Genomic DNA, 21,808 nt, shown 5'->3' on the forward strand with positions numbered 1-21,808 from the left:
CGGCCCTGCGCGACTCCGCCCCGCTCCCCCTCCCACCTCCGGCGAGCGCGCGCGGCGCAGGCGCCCAGTGTCGACCGCCCGGCGGGGGCGCGCGGGGCCCAGTAGCCGGCAGGAAGCGGCCCCGCCCTTCGCGTGCGGCCTTGGGGCGGGGGCGGGAGCCTGGCTGCGCGCTCGCACTTGACCTGCATCCGGGTTTTCGTGTTCCGCGCAGGTGAGGGGCTTGGGCGGTCTAGCTGGGGAGGGGGCTTTAGGTGCCCCCGGCGGTGGGACCTTTGGCGATCTTCTGGCCTTGCACCGTGACCAGAAATGGTTTATCTCCTTTTCTTGCTTGGTCCCATTCAGTCGGTGGCAAGAGTAGTTAGTAGGAATATAATGAACATTTACTGAGGGCTAGTTACTATGTACACTGCAACGCGTGCTTTGCAGGATTTACCTCATTTAACCTCACAACCAGCGAACCGAACATTATTATCCTCCTTTGATAGATGAAGAGGGCTTCCATGTGCTTAATTGCCCAAGGCGAGACAGCTAGTTAGATGGTTGAGCTATAAGTTGCGTCCGGGTGCTGACTCCTTGTCCTGGGCTCTGAACCACGGTGGGCTTCTGCTGCAGCCACCGCCTCCTACTACCACCCCCTCCCCCTCCACCTCCTCTTCATCGTATGTACAATCCTAATAATATTTACATTTCTAATGTTTTATTTCCCGTTTGCAAAACACTTATCACCGCATAATCTTGCTTGATGCTCTCAGAAGCCTCTATTTCTTTTACAAATACAAAGACCAAGGGCCTAAGCTGTTCAATGAGTTGTGCAAAGTTACAGTGGTAGGACTGGGGCTTCCTTTGTCAGGTTATTAAAAAAAAAAATTTTTTTTTTCCCAAGGCGTCTGAGCCAAGCTTGGAAGGGAGCCTGTGTTCACAGAGAGGGAAAGAGAGGCACAGAACAGGAAAGGAAATTGACTTAAGGGTGTGCAGTTAGAGGAAAATCAGCTCTGATCTCCCACATAGTCCCCTCTGAGGCAAAGTGAAGCAAATTGAAGGTCAAAATCAAGGAAGCAGTGCCGTCAGGCACTTAGCCCCTGGGTCATGGGACAGGAGGAAGGATTAAAGTGTGTAGAATACATCTAATCTCTGTTAGATTTAAACTAAGGAAACAGGATTGCATTATGGTCCCAATCATTCTTTAACAATTGACCTGGCACCATCACAGAGATATGTCCAACGGATCACCCCTCTGGCTTCCTGTTCATTGCTTGTGTTGTTTCTGTTGCTTCCAACCCTACTGCCCCTTGCTCCCCACCAAGTTCTCCCTTTCATTCACTTAACAAATATTTATTGAGAGCCACTTCATGCGTTAAGGTCACCCTAAGAACCGCAGTTATTTTTCTTCTCTAAATTTCTCAAAGACAGCACCTTCAGCAAAAATTGAGTTTTTAGGTCAAATGAATTTGGAAACTGCTGCATTCTGTACCCCTGCATGGGGATCCATTAATGTATCTTAACACAGAAATGGCTCTGAGAGGTCCTAAAGTAAAAAGACTGGTTTAGCCTTGTTTAACTCAGGGTTTAGGCCTTGTGCTGGGTACTAGGCTTACAGGGGTAAGGGCAAATCTACCCCTTCAGGAGCTCACAGATAGGGGAGACAGATAAGCAAAGAACTAACTATGACACAACTTTATATGTACGCTGATAGAGGCATTTGCAAAGTGCTGACAAAGCAGAGGAAGAATCGAGCAATTCTACCTGGAAAACTGAGGGAAGGCTTTGCATTAAGAGGATATTTGAGTAGGATTTTTCTAGGTGGAGAATATGGAAAAGGACATTCCATAGAAATAATGGCATATTTAGAGATATAAAGGTATGCCTTTATGTTGGTCTTTGGGATAAGTATAAAATATTATTCAAGAGGTTTTGTTTTTGTTTTTGTTTTTTTTTGCATGCAGTATACCACTCAAACTGGATTAAACAGCAAATGGAATTCATTACCTCATGTAATGCAGAAAAGTTGTGGGCTTCAAGCATGGCTGATCTAAGGGCTTAAAAGTATGACATCAGGATTTGATCTCCATTTTCTAAACTCTGTTTTCCTTTATGTTGACTTCTTTCTCAGGCTGCCTTTCCCCATGAGATAGCAGAATGGCTGCTAACAACTTCACATCATATCCTTACCATTAGAGAGTTTCTTTTCCTCAGTGCTGTCAACAAAAGTCCCAGGACTGCATCTCGTTGGTCTAACTTGGGTTACTTGTGCATCATTAAGCCACTCTCTTCAGAAGGGGCGAGGACTATTCTGATAGCCCAGACCTGGGTCATGTGCTAACCTCTGGAGCTAAGTAGCTCTTAAATCTCATGGACTGAGAATTAGGGAAAGGTGGCTTCCTGTGTGATCAAAAATTTTCTCTTGGTCCCTTTATCTACTCTACATTTTTTTCTTCCTCATTTGTGCCTTAGGAGATACCAGCATGGACTGCTTCAATGGGTCCCTAATTCTCTGGCTTACAGTTGAATTTATCCACAGAAGACACTGGAAGCGTGCAGAGGATTGGAGGAGGATGAAGTTAGGCCCCTTCCGCAGGCCCTTTCCCTTCTGGGTCACTGCATGTTGGCCACATACCTCTGCTGAGTCTTCTGTCCAGTGTCCCTCTTCATACGGGTCTCTCCTAGCTCTGGTAGAGTCTCCCTTCTCTTGGCCTAGAGGTGGTAGTAGCTCCCTACTGCTGGCAGCCTCAGAGTTTCACCCTATCATTCCTTCTTGTTTCCCTCAACCCTGCCCACACATTTGTATATAACCTTTACCAAACTCAGCTCAGATTAACCTGAGGGAGCCCTGACGGTTACATTCACCAAAGGTAATTCAAGTTTTTATTACTGAAAGAAAGGGAAATGAGTAAAGAGCAGGCAACAGGCGATAAGATAGCAATACTGATTTGGTAGAGCTATTACAATAAGGCAGACCAGAGATGACAGTGGCTTGGACAAGGGTTATAGGAAAGGAAGTGGTGAAAAAGAGTGTGTTCCTGGTGAAATTTAAAGGCAAAGTTAACAAAATTTACTGATGAATTATATGTAAGTTATGCGCATGAGAGAGGAGTTGGGATAGAAGCAGCTGGAAGACACAGGTCTGGAGCCTAGGAGTGGGCTCAAACCAAGCATAGTGATTTTGGAAGGAGGTGTGCGAGGTAGTTGAAATCATTAGCTCAGGTGAGATAACCCCGGAGGAGCAGGTGGAAAAGAAACACAAAAAGGGCAAAGGGCCGAATCCAGAACAACATCAATCTTTACATGGTGGGCAGAGGAGAGGTGCCATCTTATATCTGTCAACTAGGTTGTGAGCAACTTAAGAACAAGAATGGAATCTTCCACATCTTCCCTCTTACATCGTGCCCACAGTGTATAATAAGTGCTTGTTATGAATGAACTTCACGTAGTTTTACATTTCTAACATTCCCTCCCTCTCCTCCTCATCATTGTGAGGTTTGAGTTACAGGCAGAGAAAAAAAGAGAGAGAAATTGATCCCTTGTGACTCAATCCATTGAAACCTATGCCAAGGTTGATAAGCATTTTTGCTGTCCTGAAAAACTCAAGTAGAACCCGTCAGATAAGGCTACAGATCCCGAGTAGCTCATCTCTTAACTTGGAGGAGAATTTCCAGGCAGATGATTTCATTTCAGATTTTGTTATTCTTATCTGAGTAGACTTAAAAGTCAATACTTTTAAAAGTCCTTTAGGTTTGTGTTATGGAATTAATAGAAATGATAAAAGATCTCCATCTCGCACTCCAGTGTTGCTGATGGAATGTAAAAGGAGACAACCAATTTTGGGGAACTTTTGCCAGTTTTTCAAGCTGAGTGTACATCTACCCTGTGACTCGGAAATTCAACTCCTAGTTAAATATTCACAAAAAATGTCAGCAAATATCCCCCAAAAGGGGGAGGGGTTGTACAAGAATGCTTTTAACATCTTTATTCATTCATAATATGCACAAACTGGGAATACTATAAATGTTCATCAAAAGAAGAATGGATAAGCAAACTATGGTATATTCCAACAATGGAATACTACACAGCCATAAAAAGAATAAACTACTGATACACATAACAGCATAAATAAATCTCAAAAAATTGTTGGGCAAAAAGAAGGCAGACACCAAAGAGTTATAGATGTATGATTCCATTCACATGAGGTTAAATAAAAGACCAAACTAATCTATGGTGATCAGCATCAGAATAGTGGTTGCATCTGAAGGATGGAGATTGATTGGAAAGGGGTACAAAAGAACATTCAGGGAACATTCACATTTATTGGATTTCTACTATTTGCCCAGCTCTGTTCTGGGCATTGAGAAGATAGTGGTGAACAAAACAGACCATGTCCCTGCTTTTATACAGATCTAAGTTCTTTTCATTGGCTGCATAGCATCAATGCACTTTAAATAGAAAAAAGTGGCCTTTCTTTAAATATAATCAATGACAAGTCTGAGGAACTTTCTTCTCCATTTTTTTAGTTGCTGGTGGGAAGGCAGCAAAATACAATGGAAAGAGCATGGGCTTCAGGAAGTCAGCTCCACCATCACTGGTGGTGTGATCTTCGAGCAGTTTCTTTAAACCCACTGAACCTCACTTTTCCAGTCGGTTGAATGACAGTGATGATATCTGCATTGCAGGGTTGTTTTATAAAGAGCTAGACACATTACAGATGCTCAGTAAACATTAGTTGGTTTATTATCAGTTTACAAGTAAATGTTATTCAAGGCAGCAATGTGTTACCTCCCTTGCAACTAGGCATAAATTAATTTTGCCCAGTGAGATATGAGCAAAAGGAAGCTGACTTAGCTGGGAGAGGTACCCTGTGCACTTCTACTGTTCCTCTTTCTTCTAGCCTGCAATATGAATATGATAGCTGGAGCTTCAGCAGCCATTTTGGACCAGGAGGTAACCTTGAAGATGGAAGCCACATGCTGGGATGGTGGATCCAAAAGATGTGGATGCAGATCCCTTGTGACACTGGAGCTGCCATACCAGCCCTGAGTTGCCTGTATCCAGACTGCCTTTACCTGGGAGAGAAATATTCTTCTATACTGTTAGGTGTCTGTTGCAGCCGAACCTAATCCGAAATGATACACCTTGTGAGTGACCCACAGTTCCCTATACTACTTTTCATGGCATCTATCACAGTTGTATTTAAGAGAATAATTATGCAGTTACTGATTTAATGGCCTAAGTCCATTACTAGAATATTAGTTCCATGGGGGCAGGGAGTAGTCTGTTCACTGATAAATCCCCAGCTCCTATAACAATATCTGGTTCTGGTATATAGTAGGTGCTCAATAAATGTGGAAGAGAGAAAGGGAGGAAGGAGACAGAGCTGCTTCTGATCGTGAGAGAGATCACCTCATGAGAGAACACATACTGAGAAAGGAAGAGGCCTGAAGATGGAAGCCTGCCTGCCTGCCTGCCAATTGGTCTCTGTCTCTGTCTCTCTGTCTCAAAGGCTCATAGAACCCAGGCATATTAGATATTTAAATTCACGGCCTGCCACACACTCTAGATCTCCTATGGGATTTGCCTTGTAGATGACACCTTTTCCTGAAGAGGCTTTAATTACCCAGCCTCCCTGGTAACACCCTCATTTATCTCCTCTTCCTGGAAAATTAGTCATTCCCCAAAGAAGAGAGTTACAACATGATCCAAGAGCCGGCTGGGAAGGGGGGAAGCTTCTTACCAGCACCATTGGTTGGGAGATAAGTGATGTCGATTTTTTATACTTAAAATTTCTCATTATAAAAACTAGACTTGGTTTTTATGGATAATTTGAAAACAAAAGGATAAATAAGAAAATTAAAATCACTTATAAGCCCATGATTTAGAGATTATTCAATATTTTGGTATATTTCCTTCCAATCTTTTTTGTAAGATGAGGTATATCAGTGCCTTCTGAAGGTGCCTTCTGAAGCCTGGATGCCGTGTAAGATTTCATCCAGCTATGTTCCTCTAAATTACAAAGAATCAGTCCTATTTGCCTGCAGACTCAGAGGCTGCAGAATTCACTGCAGATGGGTTCAAGAGCAGCAGGGCTACTCCACGCTGGAAGGAGCCGCTCTTTAAATGTTGCATTTCTTGAATTTGTTAGGAGGAGATATTATTTCCTGATTAATTTGAGCTGCAGATGGGTGGAAGATAATAAGAGCTAGATGACCATCATCAGGAGAGGGGGTGGGGCACAGAAAAGAAAGGAAGAAAATGGAACATTAAAAATAGGCAGCTGCATGAATAGCCCAGGAATTCAAATTATCTTGATTTTACTTGACTATCAAGGTTTGATCAGGAGACAGAAGTCACACTAGTGATTTGAACAGAAAGAATTTAATATAAAGCATTGTTACCTACATATAAAGTTATTCACTAGTAACTAAACAGGTAAAAAAAAGGAATCACAGAGGTAGCAACTGCATGAGCAGCTTCCCATTCCTAGGATGAAAGGAACCAACGGAAGAGGTTTAATTATTAAAACTTAGAAGATAAGAGGATATTCAGCCATAAAAAGGAATGAAGCACAGTTACATGCTATAATGTACTTCGATGAACTGTGAAAACATTATGCTAAATGAAAGAAACCAGTCACGCTAGTCCACATATTGCACGATTCCATTCATGTCAAAGTCCAAAACAGAGACATCTACAGAGACAGAAGATAGCTTAGAGGCTGCCAGTGGCTGGGAGGGTGGGGATAGGGAGGATAGGAAATACGGGCGGTGGGGCAGGGGGAGTGTGATAGCTACAGGGTACAGGTTGTTTTTTTTAATTGTGGTAAAATATGCGTAACATAAAATATACTATTTTAACCATTTTTAAGTACACAGTTTAGTGACATTAAGTACATTTGCACTGATGTGCAACCATCACCATCATCCATCTCCGGAACATTTTTTCATCTTTCCAAGTTGAATCTCTCTACCCAGTCAACTCCCCACCCCCCTCCCCCCATTCCTGGCAGCCACCATTCCCTGCTTTCTGTCTCTATGAATCTGACTACTCTAAGTACCTCATGTAAGTGGAATCGTACAGTATTTGTCCTCTTGTGTCTGCCTTATTTCACTTAGCATAATGTTTTCCAGTTTGATCCATATTGCAGGATATGTCAGAATTTCCTTCCTTTTAAGGCTGAATAATATTCTGTTGGATGTATACACCACAGTTTGTTTATCCACCTGTCAATGGACACTTGAGTTGATTCCATCTTTTGGCTATTATGAATAATGCTGCTGTGGACGTGGGTATTCAAATATCTGTTTGAGTCCCTGCTTTCCATTCTTTTTTGTATATACCCAGAAGGGGCATTTCTGGATCATATGGTAACTCTATTTTTTAAATTTTGAGAAATCACCATACTGTTTTCCATAGTGGCTGCATCATTTTACATTCCCACTAGCAGTGCACGGGGTTCCAGTTTCTCCATATCCTCACCAACACCTGTTATTTTCTTTTTTTCTTTTGGAGCAGAGAAAGGTTTATTTCAGGGCCAAGAAAAGAGAACAGGAAGCTTATGCTCAAAAGACCCAAACTCCCCAATGGCTTTCAGGGGAACATTTTTTTTTAAGTAGTTTTTTTTTTTTAATTTTTTAATTTATTTATTATTATGGCTGTGTTGGGTCTTCGTTTCTGTGCGAGGGCTTTCTCCAATTGTGGCAAGCGGGGGCCACCCTTCATCACTGTGCGCGGGCCTCTCACTATCGTGGCCTCTCTTGTTGCAGAGCACAGGCTCCGGACGCGCAGGCTCAGTGGCCATGGCTCACGGGCCTAGCCGCTCCCCGGCATGTGGGATCTTCCCGGACCGGGGCACGAACCCGTGTCCCCTGCATCGGCAGGCGGACTCTCAACCACCGCGCCACCAGGGAAGCCCTTCGGGGTTTCTTTTAGAGGTGATGAAAATGTTCTAAAATTAATGGTGGTGATGGTTGCACATACCCATGGATATACTAAGAACCATTGAATTGTACAGTTTAGATGAGTGAATTGTATGGTATGTGAATTACGTCAAGAAGGGCGTTAAATATGTAAGAGGAGGGCACAGCAGACCTGGGCCCCAGACCTCTGAGGAGGGGGTGCTGATGTCTCTGAGGGGTTGCTATGAAGTTGGTTGTCCAAGTGCTGGAAAGAACTGCAAAACCAGATTCAGCTGCTGCTGCGCTAGAGTGAAGCAGTGTTGCCGAGTGATGTACTTACGAACAGGAAATAGGAAGGAGTAAGTCCTTCTTCCTCGTGCAGCCTCACCGGGAGCAGTCTGGCAGGGCAGAAAGGCGGTTTCAGCCCCGGCACCCCAAAGCCATCCGCTGGAAGTGTGGGTTTAGAACTGAGAGAAAATCTTAATGACTTGCTGTCTTAATCAGCTTGGGTTGCTATAACAAAATACCATAACCTGGGTGGCTTATCAACAACAGACATTTATTTCTCAGTTTTGGAGGGTGGAAGTCCAAGATCACGATCCGGTTCTGGTGAGTGCCTTCTTCCTGGTTTACAGATGTCTGCTTGTGTATCCCCACATGGCAGAGAGAGAGCAAGCCAGCTCTCTGGCCTCTTCTTTTTTTGTTGTTGTTAGTTTCTGGTGTGCAGGGAAGTGATTCAGTTATACATATTCTTTCCCATTATAGGTTATTACAAGATATTGCATACAGTTCCCTGTGCTATACAGTAGGACCTTGTTGTTTATCTATTTTATATTCAGTCGTTTGTATCTGCTAATCCCAAACTCCTAATTTATCTCTCCCTACTCCCTTTTCCCTTTGGTAATCATAAGTTTGTTTTCTATGTCTGTGCGTCTGTTTCTGTTTTGTAAATAAGTTCATTTGTATATTTTAGATTCTACATGTAAGTGATATCATATGGTATTTGTCTTTATTGTTCTGACTTATTTCACTTAGTATGATAATCTCTAGGTCCATCCACGTTGCTGCAAATGGCATTATTTTATTCTTTTATATGCTTGAGTAGTATTCCATTGTATGTATATACCACATCTTTACCCATTCATCCGTCGATGGACATTTAGTTTGCTTCCATGTCTTGGCTATTGTAAATAGTGCTGCTATGAACATTGGGGCGCATGAATCTTTTCGAAGTATGGTTTTCTCTGGATATATGCCCAAGAGTGGGATTGCTGGGTCATAGAGTAACTCTATTTTTAGTTTTCAAAAAAAATTTATTTTATCTTACTTTTTATTAATTTTAATATTTTATTTATTTATTTATTTGACTGCATCGGGTCTTAGTTGCGGCATGCGGGATCTTTCGTCGTGGCACATGGGCTTCTCTTTAGTTGAGGCGCGTGGGCTCTAGAGCATGCGGGCTTAGTTGCCCTGCGGCATGTGGGATCTTAGTTTCCTGACCAGGGATCAAACCCGCGTGCCCTGCATTGGAAGGCAAATTCTTTACCACTGGACCACCAGAGAAGTCCCTATTTTTAGTTTTTTAAGGAACCTCCATACTGTTTTCCATAGTGGCTGCACCAATTTACATTCCCACCAACAGTGCAGGAGGGTTCCCTTTTCTCCACACCCTCTCCAGCATTTATTATCTGTAGACTTTTTAATGACAGCCATTCTGACCAGTGTGAGGTGGTACTTCATTGTAGTTTTGATTTGCATTTCTCTAATGATTAGTGATGTTGAGCATTCTTTCATGTGTTTGTTGGCCATCTGTGTGTCTTCTTTGGAGAAATGTCTATTTAGATGTTCTGCCCACTTTTTGATTGGGTTGTTTTGTTTGTTTGTTTTTTAAATTAATTAATTAATTTATTTATGGCTGTGTTGGGTCTTCGTTGCTGTGTGCAGGCTTTCTCTAGTTGCGGTGAGCGGGGGCTACTCTTCGTTGTGGTGCGAGGGCTTCTCATTGTCGTGGCTTCTCTTGTTGCGGAGCACGGGCTCTAGGTGCGCAGGCTTCAGTAGTTGTGGCACGTAGCCTCAGTAGTTGTGGCTTGCGGGCTCTAGAGCTCCGGCTCAGTAGTTGTGGCGCATGGGCTTAGTTGCTCTGCGGCATCTTCCCCGGCCAGGGCTCGAACCTGTGTCCCTTGCATTGGCAGGCAGATTCTTAACTGCTGCACTGCCAGGGAGGCCCTGTTTGTTTGTTTTGTTATTGAGCTGTATGAGCTGTTTATATATTTTGGAAATTAAGCCCTTGTCAGTTGTATTGTTCACAAATATTTTCTCCCAGTCTGTAGATTGTCTTTTTGTTTTGTTTATGGTTTCCTTTGCTGTGCAAAAGCTTATAAGTTTGATTAGGTCCCATTTGCTTATTTTTGCTTTTATTTATTATTGCCTTGGGAGACTGAACTAAAAACATTGCTATGATTTATGTCAGAGAATGTTTTGCCCGTGCTCTCTTCTAGGAGTTTTATGGTGTTCTGTCTTATATTTAAGTCTTTAAGCCATTTTGAGTTTATTTTTGTGTATGGTGTGAGGGTGTGTTCTAACTTCATTAATTTACATGTGGCTGTCCAGCTTTTCCAACACCACTTGCCAAAAAGATTATCTTTTCTCCATTGTATATTCTTGCCTTCTTTCAAAGATTAATTGACCATAGGTGTGTGGGTCTATTTCTGGGCTCTTTTTTCTGTTCCATTGATCCATATGTCTGTTTTTGTGCCAATACCATGCTGTTTTGATTACTGTAGCTTTGTAGTATTGTCTGAAGTATGGGAGGGTTATGCCTCCAGCCTTGTTCTTTTTCTTCAGGATTGCTTTGGCAATTCTGGGTCTCTTATGGCTCCATGTAAATTTTAGGATTATTTGTTCTATCAATAGTTCTGTGAAAAATTTCATGGGTAATTTGATAGGGAGCACATTAAATCTGAAGATTGCTTTAGGTAGTATGGCCATTTTAGCAATATTAATTCTTCCAATGCAAGAGCATGGGATATCTTTCCATTTCTTTAAATCATCTTCAACTTCTTTTATCAGTGTTTTATAGTTCTCAGTGTATAAGTATTTCACCTACTTGGTCAGATTTATTCCTAAGTATTTTATTCTTTTTTGATGTGATTTTAAAAAGGATTTTTCTGATGCTTCATTGTTAATGTAAAGAAACGCAACAGATTTCTGCATGTTAATCTTGTATCTTGCTACCTTGCTGAATTCGTTTGTCAGTCCTAGTAGTTTTTGTGTGGAGTCTTTAGTGGTTTCCATATATAGTATCATGTCATCTGCACATAATGACAATTTTACCTCTTCCCTTCCAATTTGAATAACTTTTATTTCTTTTTCTTGTCTGATTGCTCTGTCTAGGGCTTCCAATATCATGTTGAATAGAAGTGGTGAGAGTGGGCATCCTTGTCTTGTTTTAGTGGGAAGGCTTTCACCTTTTCACCATTGAGTATTATGTTGGCTGTAGTTTTGTCATAAATAGCTTTTATTATGTTGGCTGTAGTTTTGTCATAAATAGATTTATTATGTTGAGATATGTTCCCGCTCTACCCACTTTGGTAACGTTTTTCCTTTTTTTATTATGAATGGATGTTGAATTTTATCAAATGCTTTTTCTGCATCTACTGAGATGATCATGCGGTTTTAGTCATTTCCTTTGTTGATGTGGTGTATCACATTGATTGATTTGTGTATGTTGAACCGTCCTTGTAACCCTGGGATGAACCCAACTTGACTGTGGTCTATGATCTTTTTTATGTGTTGTTGGTTTTGGCTTGCTAGTATTTTGTTGAGAATTTTTGCATCTATGTTCATGAAAGACATTGGCCTGTAATTTCTTTCTTGGTAGTATCTTTGTCTGGTTTTGGTAGTATCTTTATCAGGGTGGTGGCTTCATAGAATGACTTCGGGAGTGTTACCTCCTTTTTAGTCTTTTGCAAGAGTTTGAGAAGGATCAGTGTAAGTTCTTCTTTGTATGTTTTGGTAGAATTCCTCAGTGAAGCCATCAGTCCTGGACTTTTGTTTGCAGGGAATTTTTTTTATTATAGATTCTATTTCACTTCTAGTGATCGGTCTGATCAAATTATTTATTTCTTCTTGATTCAGTTTTGGTGGGCTGTAGGTTTCTAGAAACTTGTCCGTTTCTTCTAGGTTGTCCAATTTGTTGGCATCGCCTCTTCTTATAAGGGCACTAATCCCATTCATGAAGGCTCTGCCCTCATGACCTAATTACCTCCCAAAGGCCCCGCCTCCAAATACCATCACAGTGGGATTAGGGTCTCAGCACATGAATTTGGGGGTCACACAAACATTCAGTCCATTGCATTTGCATACCTTGGCAACTGGAAGATTTTATCCTTCGGTATGACTGAGACTAGCTTTGTAGTTTCAGAAACTGTGTATGCAAGGGCGTCTTCAAAAAGATGCCCATAGGCTTGGTGATAAGGTTAAACTTGTAAAAATCCATTCATGAGTAGATGAGATACATGTCTATTCAAAAGGCCTCCCAAAGGTGGCCAAGCCCCAAATACAATGCAAGAAGCCAAAATCTAAGCACCTAGCTCTTTGACTTTGGCCTGTGGCTCTGTGCCTCTACTTACACTGCTCCCTAGCTTAAAGAAAAATAATAACAGTAGCTAATGTTATTGAGACGTCACTCAGTACCAGGTATTGCTGTGTATTACATCCTTACAACAAACTGCAAGGGAGGCAGTATTACCATGCCAATTTTACAGATGAGGAAACTGAGGTTTGGAGGGGTTATGTCCTTTCCTGAGGTTTCAGAGAAAGTTAAGCTCCAGAGCCTGTACTCTTAGCCTTGATACTGTGCTGCCTCCCTGTGTCCTGCTCTGTGCTTCTCTTAGCTATTATTGGACAGGCCATGTGATCTTCCTTCAGTCAGGAAGCAACATCACCGGAGATCTAGAAGACATTAAAAAAACCCCACCTAAATGACCAGACCAGAGATCATGTACATAGTTGTACTACAATGTGTGTGGCCACTGAGTGGTTTTCAAATGCTACCAGCATTCATCTTGATGTTGCCAGTGTCTAAAGGACCAGGCTGAGTTGCCTCAGTTCTGGGAGGGACCACTGAGTTGGGCTTTTTTTTGACGAAGCCAAATTCTTGAGGAAAGACTTGTTCTTTCAGGGCTCAGTGGGATTAGTCAGTCTGGGTTCTCAGGTGCTCAGAGAAACCTGGTGGAGGAGAAGGGGGATGGGCAGCTGGCCCCATGGCGTGGAGGCCTACCTGCAACCAGATGAGAGTCCTGCTTGTGAAGGGTTCCTGAGGTTCTGTTTGGACCTGTGGGCTCACAAGAAGCTATTTCCAGGGGCTGCTGAAGGCCTGACCCATGCTTTGGAGGGGGAGGCCCACGGTAAGGACCAGAGAGGGTAGGGGGAGTATATATCAGTGGGAGGTCACCAGTAGGGGGCAGCTGACCCAGCTCAGTGATGGTCTTAAAGCGGCTGGTAGAGCAGAGGTCATGGCAAGAGGAGTAATTAAGAAAGGAAAACCCAAGAGATGTTACAGAGCACACAGTACACTTGAAATGTTTCCTGAGAATCTCTCAAAAAAGCAGAAGATGGGGCTGGGGAAGAGAATGTCACATTGAAGTGGTTAATTTCCAGCTATTAGAAGCTTGTGCTATAATAATCTGGGTATAAAAAGGAAAAGTATTATTAGCCAAAGTCATGGTCTGGTGAGGCCTGTGTTGAATGGCTTACAGTTGAAATGTAAATTAGATAAGCACATTTATCCAACAAATCAAGCTGTCGGCTTTAGGTGATTTGACTTGAGAGGAATTGACTCAGACACCTACCTTGCTCTTTTACTTCAAAAGTATCCCGTGTACTAAACTTACTGTGATAATCATTCCATGATGTGTGTGAGTCAAATCATAATGCTGTACACCTTAAACTTATACAGTGTTGTATGTCAATTATATCTTAATAAAACTGGAAGAAAAAAAAGTATCCCAGGTAGCTTTGACCGTTTTCTGAATTTACAGTTTTTCAGTTTTTAAAGTGGCAGCAGCATACTGGAAATGCCCACAGAGTAGAGTTTGTTTTCTTTCTTTCTTTGAATCTTCCTTTCTTTGAATCTGTGATTTATTTCAGTCAGAATGGACACCAACACCTTTTAAGAGCAATGAAAGACATTTTCACATATTGAGGTATGGGGAAGTCATTCTGGCTTATACATAGGTTAACTTGATTTTATGCTAACTAACACAGCCTGTTTGTGGCCTATCAAACAGACATTGTACATCTGCTTTAATTATTAAAAAGGACATATTGACCAGAAGTAAAGAATGTCCATGTTAAAAATAAAGATTAAATGCCTCCCTTCCTGGGATGCCAATGCTGGTACTCCTTTGATGATAAGACTCCCTTCCCAGCTGCCAAGGCCATACTGACTTGCTGTGTATGTGCTGATCTGTTTGTTTGTTTTTAAACCTTGAAGGAATGTATCCCTGACTTATTTGGTTTTCTTTGTCCTGACAAGATACAAAATTGTGCTGAAAACCATGGTTCTCCAGAGCAGTTCCTCAGTTATCCGAGAGGCTGTCTCCTGGGCTATATAGTCCTCAGTTCGGCTCAAGTAAAACTCTCTTCTATTCCTATTACAGGTTGGGACCTGGGACCTGGGACCCTTTGCTGCGGTACTTGCACCTGGACGAATATCTCCTCGACCAGCAGAATACAAGAAACTCTAAGGAACTAAAAATAACTGCCCACATGTGCAGTTGGGGCAAAATATGAACAATGAGGTACAAAAACGCCAAAACCCAGCTGCCGCTTCTGAGGTGCCAGGAGCAAAAGCAGGGTCCTGCGTATGATCCCTACAAGGGGGTGGGCAGACCACCTAAGCTGCCCCTCTGGCCTACCCACCGATCCACCCCACCCTCACCCCATTTAAGGGACCAGCTTGTCACCCCCTCAGGAGGTGAGCAAGGACACCTGTTACGTGTTTTTGCTCCCTTGTGCTGCAGCGATAAAGCCTCGCCTGAATTCCTTGTCTGGCCTCATCAGTTTCTATTGAGTAAAGAGTCCAAAAACCCGGATCGGTAAAAGGAGTTTGCTGTCGTTCATGAGATGAGGCCCAGATTGATCTGGATTCAGAGCAGCTTTCACCCTGAGGACCTATCAGTTTGCTACTATGAGTCCCCATAAGTGGGCACCACGTGGGGGTCTTGGGAAAGCCCCTAGAGAGCCAGAGCCAGCTTTCCAGGCATGTGTGAATTGTGCACTCCTACACGACCCCACACTCAAAAGGGCCTCACACTTGGTTTAATGCTCTGCGTTTGCCATCTTGAAGTTCTGAATAATTTTATCTTTGAATATCTTTCTGTTTGTCAGCAAGGTCTGATGGCTGCCACATGCATGTGAGCAGTGGAGTTAAAAGCAACATGTGTGCGGTGTTCTTTGCACATAGCATTCCTGATGTCCTCATCAGGCGTGCTCAAGGCAAATCCTAGGTGACCATTAGGCCTGTGATTCAGTGGGGGCAGGGGTGGGAGTGGGGAAGGACTGACATTCTGGAGAGGCTACACTTTCCATTCCAACTGAAACTTTCTTCCAATGCAGGAAGAAGGCAACGGACAAGGATCCCCATCACGTCCTTCTTACACGTGTTACTTCCCTGTATCAGCCTATCAGACAGCCACATCCGCTGAAAATGATGACCTAGATGGAAAGGGAAAGCTCAGGCCACGCAAAGCTCCTTCCCTTTTTATTTCTTTACTCATCAATAAGCTAAAGGCAGGGAATGTTGGTAGGATATGTGTATACCCATTAAGAAATTAAAAACAGTTGAGTTAGTTTTGTGTAGGATTTCCATTGTTCAGGTAAGAACACAATACCTATTCATGTACAAGCAATGAAATACGAATTGTGTCATATCACTGATCTCCATATGAGTTAGTGCTCTTATATTTGCATTTAAAATGGGTATTGCATAAAATAAAAATGAATGGTAGGGCGTCCCTGGTGGCGCAGTGGTTGAGAGTCCGCCTGCCGATGCAGGGGACACGGGTTTGTGCCCCGGTCTGGGAGGATCCCACATTCCGCGGAGCGGCTGGGCCCGTGAGTCATGGCCGCTGGGCCTGCGCTCCGCAACGGGAGAGGCCACAACAGTGAGAGACCCACGTACTGCAAAAAAAAAAAAAAAAAAAAAAGTCTACAAACAATAAATGACATAGAGGGTGTGGGGAAAAATGGGAACCCTAGGCCCCTGCACTTTCGTTTTGCACTGGGTCCTGGATGTTATGTAGCTGGCCCTGCAGATACCCTAGTTTGGACTGAAAAGTCGTCTCCGCCTTCTCCTGAACTCGGGGTCCAGCTCAGCCCGGGCTCTGGGGCTGAGACACAGTGCCTGCTCTCCACCACACCCAGGGCCATGTCCACAGCTTCCGTCTCCCCTTCTGGGTTCTCTTGTTTCCTGCTTAGTCCTGGCCCCATGAAATTTCATCATCAGTCCCTCAACTGTATTAACCATCACACTTTACATTGTTTGCTTTGTTTTCTGACTCCTTTGTATGGAGTTTCTCTTTTTTTCATTGCTGTATGTATGTACTTAGCACATGACAAGTGCTCAAAACACCATTTTTTCACTTTTTATTATGAAAATTTCAAGCATACACAAAAACAGAGATGACAATTTAATGAATCCTTGTGGACTATTGCCAGCTTTGACTACACTATCCTGCCATTCTTGTTTCACCTCAACAATTTTAGTCTTTCTCTTTCGTGTTGTTGGATTTCTTCAAATGCCTTGTAATTCTCGGTGGACAACTCCCACTTATGAATGAAGAGCTATATTGCTTCCTGCAGAGAGTTGGGTGGGTTTCCTTCGCAGTCGTGGGAGTTTGTTTATTCAAAGGCTTATGGTCCCCTCCGTGGGAGGGGTAATTTTTGTCTCTGAGGAAGTGAACAGGGTCTCTCCAGCAGCTTCCCCTTCAGGTGTGTGAGTGTGGAGCCGGCAGGCTGCCTTGGGACGCAGGCAAAAATAAGCAACACTGACCCTAGGGGTAGGGAGCTTCAGTGTCTATCATGCCTGCACACGGCTGTCTTTCCTTATTTCTCCTCCTGGTTATTCTAGAGGTCCATTCATTTCTTCAGCTCCATCTTGACCCCGCCCCCCCGCCCCAGTATCCTTACCGTGGGCCCTCTACAGCAAATCACTTCCACTGTTTAGAGTAATTCTTAGGGCTTCAACTGGGGCATAGCTGCTCTGTGCCTGTCGGCACAGCAATCCCTAGGACTGCTGCCCAGAGCACTCTTGTTCTTGATACCTACTGACTTTAAGCCCAACGCCGCTCTGGGATGGAGAGGAGGTGAATGCGTGTGCTTAGGCTCCAAATTGAATGGGAAACTCTAACAAATATTTTTGGCATAATTAAATTTCTTTTTCTCCCACTTTAGTTCAGAGAGTGTGGCTTCTTCATCTGTGGTCTCCAGGGCTTATCCAGAGGCTCATGGGCCTGGGTCCCAGTTTTCCAGGGTCTTCCTCCAAGCTCTGAGGCAGAGCGTCAGCCTCCGTTTCAGCTCCTCTGAGTTTCAGCTCTGCGGGGCCCCTCCTCCAGTCATTTAAGTTGTAATCATTCCAACCTCTTCCTTTATTCCCCCCAGCCTTCGGGGTGGGGCTGCGTCTTATCTGTATGATGCTTAGCGGTCTCTCTGTACCCTTTCAGTTGCCTAGTGAACAACTTCATTCCTAGTTACCAATTTTTCTTTTTTTTTTCGGTATGCGGGCCTCTCACTGCTGTGGCCTCTCCCGTTGCGGAGCACAGGCTCCGGACACGCAGGCTCAGCGGCCATGGCTCACGGGCCCAGCCGCTCCGCGGCATGTGGGATCCTCCCGGACCGGGGCACGAACCCGCGTCCCCTGCATCGGCAGGCGGACTCTCAACCACTGCGCCACCAGGGAAGCCCTACCAGTTCTTTATATTAACATTTCTGTTCCAAAAACTGGCGTGGCTTCTGTCTTCCGACTGTACCCTGATTGATACAATAGTTGCCTAAAATACCATATACTCAGTGACCAAAGGAACGAAAGATGCCTTGGCCCAGGGCAACGGTGAAGATTGAAAGCTAATGCTCCTGTGCTCCTCCAGACTCAGAGAAAGTTGCATTTTATGCTTAAAAATGAACAAAGAATGTAAAGGTACAAAAGTATTGTCTATTGACATATCGAGGATGGGATTTAAAAAAAAAATACAGACCGGAATCAGTTATATCTGGGTTTGAGTACAGACTCTGCGGCTTATACACCCAAATGACTGAATTTCTTTGAGCCTCAGTTTCTATATTTGTAAAACAGGGATCGAACAGGTTCCTTGCAGGGCTGTTGAGAGAATGCAATGCGATAATGGATGTAAAGTGCTTAGCACAGAGCCTGGCATTGAGTTAAAAGTGTAAGTGTAAAGTGTAAAGTATAAAGTGCTTAGCACAGAGCCTGGCATTCATTGAGTTAAAACTCAATGAATGGGGTGGATGGAGGATGTAGGATGTAGCAGGACACATTGATGCAGTGGAAAGGGGACGGACTAGAGCTCATAAGACGGTTCTAGTCCTGTGTCTACAGCTAACTAGCCCCCCTTTCCTCACAAGTAATACCAAGTTTGAGCTGCGTCAAGCCAAGTTAGGTTCCCTAATGCTGGTTTCATCTTACAGGCCTGCAAGAAAATGAGGCAAATAATGAGACTGTCCTAAATTTTTCGTAAAGCTAAATGGTTCAGTTTCAAGGATTATCCTTTGTTGTGAGGTTTTGCCCTTTCTATTTGGGTGTTCATGTCCTGTTTTAATGAAATAATAGTATAGTAGGGTATTTTTTCCCATGTTCTCACTGGACAGATGGGATGAGGGAATTCTCTGGGGTCTCTTTTATAAGGGCACTAATCCCATTCATGAGGGTTCCAACCTCATGTTCTAATCACCTCCCCAAAACCCCACCTCCAAAAACAATCACACTGGGGATTAGATTTCAACATATGAACTGGGGGCAGGGGGGCATTCTGTTCTTTAAGTCTGCATCCTTCTTAGAAACTGTACATCCTTTTTATTTGTCAGATAAAGGTGAAATCCTAATGTGTGGTGAACTTACCCCACGGAAATTCAACCACACCAGGGAAGGCAGCACAGCAGAGGCATGAAGAGCTCAGGTTTTGAAGTCAGGCAGTTCTGGGCTCAAATAGCAGTCCTGCTATTTACCAGCTATATGACCTGAGTCTCAGTTTCTTCATCTGTAAAATGGGGATAATATTAAAACTTACCTCATGGAATTGTTATAAAAGAGAATTGAGGGCTTCCCTGGTGGCACAGTGGTTGAGAATCCGCCTGCCGATGCAGGGGACACGGGTTCTTGACCCGGTCTGGGAAGATCCCACATGCCGCGGAGCGGCTGGTCCCGTGAGCCATGGCCGCTGAGCCTGCGCGTCCGGAGCCTGTGCTCCGCGGCAGGAGAGGCCACAGCAGTGAGAGGCCCGCGTACCGCAAAAAAATTAAAAAAATTAAAAATAAATAAATAAATAAACAAATAAAAAATAAAAAAAAAGAATTGAGACGTACATGAAGTCTTAGTATAGTGTGTGGCATATAATAAGTGCTTATTAAATGTATGAGTATGTATACATTATTCTGTGTGTGTATGTATAAATAAAGATTTAGGCTCTATTCCACACCTGTCTTTGTAGATTGGAAACTTAGAATGAAGAGAGACACATTTGCTTAGAATTACTTAAGAAAAATCACAAGTATTCATTATACAATTTCAAAGTGAATAAGTAAATAAATAAGTAAATAAGGAAACCATCGCTTCAGTGTCATACAGTGTCCTGATGGGATGCCGGACATAGTTCTAAGACTTTACAGCTGTTAACTCACCTGATCCCCATAATAACCCTTAGGAAGTGACCGTTACTATCCCGGATTTACAGATGAGGCACAGAAAGTTTAAACAACTTGTTCAAGACCACACAGCTAATAAGTAGTAGAGCCAAGAATCAAGCCTAGGCAGTGTGGCCACGAGTCTATACTCTTCACCACTGCAGGGGAAAAAAAAAAAGTGCTTAATTCAGCCTTAAGTGCAATCAAGGGCATCTCTAGATCTGCACGGTTTCTACAGTGGCCACTAGCTATATGTGGATATTTAAGATAATTGAATTTAAATAAAACTAAAAATCCAATTCCTAGGTTGCACTCACCATGTTTAACGTGCTCAATAGCCACATGTGGATAGTGGCTGCCGTTTGGGCAGCACAGACATGGAACATTTCCATCGTTGCAGAAAGTTCCATTGGACAGCACTGTCGTAGATAACTCTGGAAAGTATTAACCAAACATAAAAGACTCAAACTCAACAGGCATCACACGGATTTTTCTCTTTAATTAAATATCACTTCATAATGCTACTTGCACATAGCACACACATTTTTTTGAAAAATAAGACATGCCATACATTAGTCACTAAATCAACAAAATGTGAGCTTCCACATAGAATATATTCTAAGGTGACTTTATTTACACAGCTTCTCAGAGAAACACACAGTAAAATTTTTTGCCTGTCAGCCAGTGTTGGACCAGATTTGGAATTCACAAGGCTGCAGGTTGGAGATTCCCCAACACTACCCTGATGGACATCTTGTCTCCACACTGTGCCATCAAGCTGCCTCATTTCCACCAGAAAAGCTATGGAGATGTCAATCCTCCCTTGCCTACCCAGGGTTCAATTCCATCCTGCAAAACCCTCGCATGACCCGAGGCTTCATGTGATGGCATGTCAGACCTGCAGCTTCGTGGGAGGGCTGGGGGCGGGTGGAATGGGGCTAAGCTCCCTTCAAAAGCTGCAGGCACCCATCTGTGAAGAACTGCTTTTAATGTCTGATTAGGGACCCCAGAATCCCAGCCTTTAGAAGAGGGGAACAGAGTGGGGTGGGGAGAGGAAGCCAGAGAACAAGTGGAAAGCTGAAACCCAAGTTTGGTGACCTTGCCTTAGGTACTGGCTGTGAGAAGGGAGATGGCGGCAGGATATGTATTGTTGCCTGGAGTCCTCAAGAGGGCTTGGGGGCGTGAAAGCCTTGAGAAAAATAAAGAGTCAGGGCTGTGAGTGGAAAGCTGATGTCCTTGTGCCCCGCCCTAACAGCAAGTGCTGCTTATCTGCCACCAGCAAACCGTCCATTTACACTCAGGGACAAAGACTGGGAGATGCCAGCCCAAGACAGAGTCAGAATTCTGGGGACCATGGCTCCACATCAGCCGTTCTTCCTGGGACCCAGGTGACCTACCCTGGCTTCCACTGCGCAGCCACCATGCAACTCTGCGCAACCTTCCTGTATGCAGCCTCACAGGATGGCGCTGTTGCCCTAAACCTGAAGGCAACTCCTGGGCGGCACTGAACCCATGATCGTCAGCTGACCTGAGTTTACAATGTGCTTTTATCCATTCATCACTCTTGCCTGACTCCAGGTTAAAAGATCTAACACAAAACCAAGAGAAGGGGGCAGAGTAAGGCTGGGAGCACATAAGATACCAAATGATCACCTGGGTTTGACGCATTTAAATGGCCTCCCCGCTCACCTTCCCTTTATCCACTCTGCCCTCACACCCCCTCCCGGCCCACGTTAGAAACATCACTGGGAAAATGTGAATAGCAGCGAAATTGGATTTTAATCCCCCTTTCGTGTTTTGTTCCTGCAGCTGTGCACCCTCACCTTGAAAAGTGACTTTTGGGCTTCCCTGGTGGCGCAGTGGTTGCGCGTCCGCCTGCCGATGCAGGGGAACCGGGTTCGCGCCCCGGTCTGGGAAGATCCCACATGCCGCGGAGCGGCTGGGCCCGTGAGCCATGGCCGCTGGGCCTGCGCGTCCGGAGCCTGTGCTCCGCAACGGGAGAGGCC

The 21,808-nt window shown here is 43.8% G+C and overlaps 1 long non-coding RNA gene across 1 annotated transcript; it reads left to right on the forward strand.

Annotated features, from left to right (window-relative positions):
* The first annotated feature begins 117 nt into the window (after positions 1–117).
* Positions 118–17,673, forward strand: LOC102979355 (uncharacterized). The gene is made up of 5 exons (XR_448695.4): positions 118–211; positions 4,880–5,126; positions 14,546–14,686; positions 15,504–15,763; positions 16,146–17,673. It is a non-coding gene; the product is annotated as an uncharacterized lncRNA (long non-coding RNA).
* The last annotated feature ends 4,135 nt before the right edge of the window (positions 17,674–21,808 follow it).

The sequence above is a fragment of the Physeter macrocephalus genome, chromosome 3, assembly GCF_002837175.3.
Source record: "Physeter macrocephalus isolate SW-GA chromosome 3, ASM283717v5, whole genome shotgun sequence".
NCBI classification, from domain to species: Eukaryota; Metazoa; Chordata; class Mammalia; order Artiodactyla; family Physeteridae; genus Physeter; species Physeter macrocephalus.